A 6,083-nucleotide genomic window follows, 5' to 3' on the forward strand; every position below is an offset into this window, starting at 1 on the left:
ACACTACTTCTGAGTCCGGCCTTTAATCGTTCCGGGACGGCGCTTTTGCCGCCGGGGGTAGTGATACGGAACAGTATTTGCCATGACGAAGAGGCGAGCAGTGTGAAGATGACGATGACTATTAGAGGCTGGTGCGAGCTGTTGCCACTTGGGCGAGTGCGGCTGTATATATATATATATATATATATATATATATATATATATATATATATATATATATATATATATATACACTTGTATATAGCATTGCGTCTGCTTCTTCCTACGGAACAATCTTTACTGATTTCCAATCATCGTTATCTGCGAACCAAATTTAACAGACCCTATCAGACTATCCGGCTACGAGTCACGTCCTTAAGTAACAACGGAAGTAGCAAGGTAGTCGTCTTTATGCGCCGTGAGCTTACTTACGTCGTCCAGCCTGTGCAACCTCATGACGACAATCATTATGTCTGCTTAACCGTCAAAAATACAAAGCTCACCTTTACACTTGTAGGCGCGTACCTATCTCCATATCAAGCCCGTTTGACATCAAAAGACTACAAGACATAATAAAAGCATATCCTGGTCCTTGGATTATCAGAGGGGACATTAACGCCCATCACACCATTTGGGGAAGCTCAAAAGCCAACGGTACCGGACGAAGACTCGCTTCATTTTTCTCCAATCATGGCCTCTTGCTGCTGAATGACGCTAGTCCTACGTTTCTACGGGGCACAGTGTACATCAGCTGCCTGGACTTGACCTTTGTATCACGCCGCTTTGCCATGCGTGTTAAGTGGTTTTTGGACATGGCAGATACCGCATCCCCACTTACCTCAAGATCGATGGGATGTCTTACACTCACCCGCCTAACACACTACGGAGAATTGATTGGAATGTGTTTAAAAACCTACTGGAGGACGTTTGTCACAAAGGACTCTCATCTCGACTGCAGGAAGCTATTAAAGACGCGGCGCAGACCGTTATGTGCACGCTCATGTGCTCAACGAAGTACTCGCAATTAGACCTGGAGTTGGAGCGACTTCGTGCGATTCGTCGTCGCGCCGAACGAAGATACCGACGCACGAAGTCCGTTCACGATCTAAGGACAGCCCGGCGCACTCAATGATGATGATCGTTGGAGTTTAGTGGCGCCAAAGAGCCCCATGACAGTGTTAGTTTGCAGTGAAGTGATCAATTCAGAGAAGTAGATGTGACGTGGCTGTAAAGGGGCCTAAAGTAGTCGCTGTAAAGTGAGTAAAATCTACATGTAATAAGATAATGGCAATGACTAGTGACGCGTACTATGAACACAAAAGATGCATTGCCAAAGAAAGATTCGTTTAAGAAACCGAGGACTGCTTTGGTGTTAAACAGCGGTTCTTCACCAATAAACGTCATATGATGAAGAGGGATATGATAGTGGTATGCTACAGGGAAATGTTTCCTTCTCTCCACTTCAGCTTCCCGACACTCCAGGAGGACATGGAGGACGGTCAGCCTCTCACCACATCTACCACAGGTTGGTGGTTCATCGCCAATCAGCAAAAAACTGTCGGTGCCATATGTATGTCCTTTTCTGAGCCGACAGAATAGGACAGCATTTCGCCGTGTTCTCGTTGCGGAGGGCCAGAGACCTAACTGTCGCTTAATGAAGTCAAGCTTCTTATTTGTTTCCGCATCCCACAGGAGTTGCCAATGGCTTCGCAGTTTCTTATGCAAGAAAGGTTTTAAATCTGTTGCAGAGACAGCAGCTGTAGGATTAATAGCGTGCGTAGTTATTGACGTGGCCATTCGGTTAGCTAGCACATTACCCTCGATGGTTCTATGGCCAGGCACCGAGCATATAATGACATGCTGGTTAGATACATACGCTTTACAGAGAACGGAATAGAGCTCAGTAAGTACACGATTTTTGTGTTTACCGAGTGACATCAGTGCTTTTACGACGCTTAGGGAGTCCGTAAATATAATTGCCTTTTGAAGTTTTGATTTCCTTATATGCTTCACAGCCGACAACGGTGCATGGGCCTCAGCCGTAAAGATACTGGTTTCCGGGTGGAGTACACCGGATTCCGAGAAGGATGGGCCGACGGCTGCATAAGACACCCCGGCATGTGACTTGGAAGCGTCTGTGTAAAGCTCTGTACACGAGTACTTGGATTGAAGCTCTAAGAAATGCATTTTAATGTGTGCCTCTGGTGCGTGTTTAGTGACCTCTACAAACAATGTATCGAAATCTATGAGTTGCCACTGCCACGGCGGTAACAGTTTCACTGGAGCCATAGGACAATGATCAAGAAGCGGAACACCCATTTCCTCACTGAGGAAATGGGTGTTCGCAAGGAGAACGGCTTTCTCGCTGCAGGTCGATTATGGAAGAGTGTGGCAGCGGTCACGTCATTTTTAGTTGAATAAGAAGTATGTTCAATGTTCGCAGGTACTTTAAGAAAATATGTGAAACTGTTGTATGACCGCTGCAGATGAAGCGACCACTGATTCGACTCTACGTACAGAGTCTGGATTGGACTTGTCCTGAAAGCACCGGTCGCGAGACGGATACCCAGATGGTGGACGGGGTCTAGGAATTTTAATGCACTTGGCGTTGCAGAATGATAAATTATAGCTCCGTAGTCAAGGCGGGAACGGACGAGACTGTTGTACAAGTTCAGGAGGCATTTTCGATCACTACCCCAGGTTGTGCGCGAGAATTTTTAAAAAGTTAATCGTCTTCAGACACTTTGCCTTCAGATATTTGAGTTGGGGGATGAAGGTAAGCTTAGACTAGAATTATTCCCAGGAATTTGAGTTCACTGCTCACGGATAGTTTCTCTCGATTGATCGTGAGATTTGGCACTGGTGTCACACCTCTTTTGTCCGAGAAGAGAAAGTATGTACTTTTCTGTCACTTATTTTAAACCCATTTACACCCGCCCATTTAGCCAATTTGTGTAATCCAAGCTGCACCTGTCGTTCACAGATAGCGATGTTACATGAAACGTTCTGTACATCATCGACATACAGAGAATAAAACATGCTATCTGGAATGACTGTATACAGCGAGTTCATTTTTACAATAAAGAGTGTGCAACTAAGCACACCCCCGCGTGGCACGCCACTCTCCTGGGTGAATGTTCTAGATAAAACACTGACCACTGTTACACGAAACGTGTGGTGAGACAGATAGCTTTCTACTGTGTCTAACATATTTCCATGGACCCCCATCGCGCAAAGATCTCGCAGAATCCCGAAGCGCCGTGTCTGTGTCGTATACTTTCTCTAGATCTGGAAAGACCGAGAGTAAAAACTGCTTATGTATAAAAGCATCTCTATTATAAGACTCAATACGAACAAGGTGGTCTGTTGTCGACCTTCGCTCTCTGAAACCACATTGAAGGGGGTCTAGTAGGTTGTTATTTTCTAGGAAACAAATTAGCCGCCGATTTACCATTTTTTCAAATACTTTGCACAGACAGCTTGTTAGCGCTATTGGCCTCTAGCTGCTGGCTAAGGACGGGTCTTTGGCTTGTTTAAGTAACGGAATCACTATAGCTTCATTCCACGCAGATGGAATATACCCGGCCGCCCACGTAGCATTGTAGAGAGACAGGAGTGTTTTAAGTGTTTCAGAGTGTAGTTGGCTAATCATTTCGTAAATGATATGATCGCCACCTGGCGCCGAGCTGTTGCAACAAGATAGAGATGTTTTACGTTCAGCTAAGGTAAATGGGCAATTGTAAGCCTCACTCGAAGAACCTTTGCGGTTAAGGGGCTGCCGCTCTTCTCCTTCTTTTAATCTCAAGAATGTTTGTGTGTAATGAGATTTACTGTAGATATATTCAAAGTGTTCGCCCAGACAATCTGCCTGATCTTCCAGGCCATCTCCTTGGGCCCACTAAGGGCAGCTGGTTCGTCTCACGGTCTTTTAATTTATTCATTCTATTCCATACTTTCGCCTCGTCTGTGTGAGAATTTATACCAGAAAGGTACCTCTCCCAAACCTCTCTCTTCGCACGTTGACGTGTTCTCCTGCGTTGTGATTTGACATATTTGAAATTAATAAGGTTTTCGGCTGTTGGAGAATTGCGGAGCAATCCCCAAGCTTTCTTTTGATTTTATTGCGATAGCAATCATATGGACACTCCAAAGCAGATTTCTGCCGTCGCCGTCGCCGTGAGGTTCCATATGACGTCAATGGAGATGAAATCGTCGCCGCGCGCCAAACGCTGTATGTGCGAGTGAAAGGGCGCGAGGGACGCGCGCTTTCACGGGGAGTGAACCCACGGCGGAGAACAAACGCGCGTTCTGCGCCGTGCTCCCTTAAGGGCTGCAGAAGTAGGCGTCTCTTTCCTCCTTTACAATCACCATGTATGCAGAGCAAACGCGCCTTCTTTCAACGCGCGAAAGGCCGTGGGGGGGGGGGGGGGAGGCGACGTTTAGCTGCGGCACCAGGTGCCTATTTATATCAGAGGCTCCGGCAACAGTCACCAACGCCGCACGCATTTTGTGCGAACGCGGGCAAAACGCCGACGGCGTCGACAACAGTTCTGCGTGTTGCCGGTGCTGCTGCATGTCCAAGTTTATACAGCTGATAAAGCTACTATTACTCCGTATAGCTCTCTACAAATTTGCTATCGCAATTGATGCTTCGCCTTTCAGGTGAAACTGCGACAACTTTTTGCGTACTTTCCGACATTCGTCATTCCACTATGGATACGACGCTTATTAGCCAATCCGTTAGTTTGTTTAATACATTTCTTTGCAGCGTCAATAATAAAACCTGTTAAATGTGCCACAGCGTCGTCTATAATCAAAAAGGCAATATCATCTTTTCTTAAATATGTTAGTTCTCGGAAAAGTTCCCAATTAGCTGAGTCAACCTTCCATCGAGTAAAATGAGGCAAGCATGTATCTTCTTTCGTTAAGCTTATCATAACTGGGATGTGGTCGCTTCCAAAGGGTTTCTTGAGAACAGACCACTCCAGGTACGGAATTAATGTACTCGATACTATACTTACGTCTATGGAGGAGTATGTGTTATGTGTACGCTGTAATAAGTTGGCTCTTTCTTGTTAAGTAATGATGTGCCTGAAGAAAACAAAATTTTCAATTAGGCGACCTCTGGCATCGCAACGCGAGTCTCCCCACAAAGTGTTATGTGCGTTTAAATTTCTGAGAACTATGTATGGCTCCGGAAGTTCATTTATGTAGTTTTGAAATTCAGTTTTATGTAGTTGATAATTGGGAGGGATTTATATGGAGCTGATAGTGACCAGCTTTTCAAACAACAGCCCTCGGACAGCAACTGCCTCTAGGGGCGTACGAAGTTTTAATTCCCGGCAGGCAATACCTCTGTCGACTACAATAACCACACCACCGGAAGACACGAATGTGTCATCGCGGTCTTTGCGAAAAATAGCATACTGTCGGAGAAAATTTGTTTGCGTATGTTTGAGGTGTGTTCCTTGGACACACATCACCTTTGGATTATACTTATGTAGGAGTTATTTGATGTCGTCAAGATTGTGGAGGAGACCTCTGACATTCCATTGTAATATATTGTGACGGAAGCGAAATGGAGGCGAAGGATGTATTTACAAAATATATACAGAGGAGGCTAGGGCATGGGACGTCCGATCCGGGCCAAGAGCTAGCGTCTTCATCGTCGTCTTTGTCGAGCTGCCAAGCATCGCGTTGATCCATGTATGGATTGCTCCGTAACATCACTCTCCGGCGGCTGAAGCGCCGTCTTGGCGCTTGCTATGAAGGCGAGGAGCTAGAGAAGCAGTATGGCTTCAATCGGGAAACATGAACAACTTAAGTTGGCAGCGATGAGGTCGAAGAATCAGGATCCAGGAGTACAATTTCGTAATTTACATCACCGAGCTGACGAAGGACCTTGTAGGGCCCGGTGGAACGTGAGAGGAGCTTCTCTGATAGGCCAATGCGGCGGCATGGCGACCATAGGAGCGCTAGAGAGCCAGGCGTGAAGTGCACGCTTCTGTGTCGGCTATCGTAACGGTACTTCTGGGCTGCTTGCGAAGCTGAAAGTCGATCGTGGGCAAGTTGACGAGCTGCACGGGCTCTAGCTGCCACGTCAC

Source organism: Dermacentor silvarum, chromosome 10 (genome assembly GCF_013339745.2).
Source record: "Dermacentor silvarum isolate Dsil-2018 chromosome 10, BIME_Dsil_1.4, whole genome shotgun sequence".
Classification (NCBI taxonomy): Eukaryota; Metazoa; Arthropoda; class Arachnida; order Ixodida; family Ixodidae; genus Dermacentor; species Dermacentor silvarum.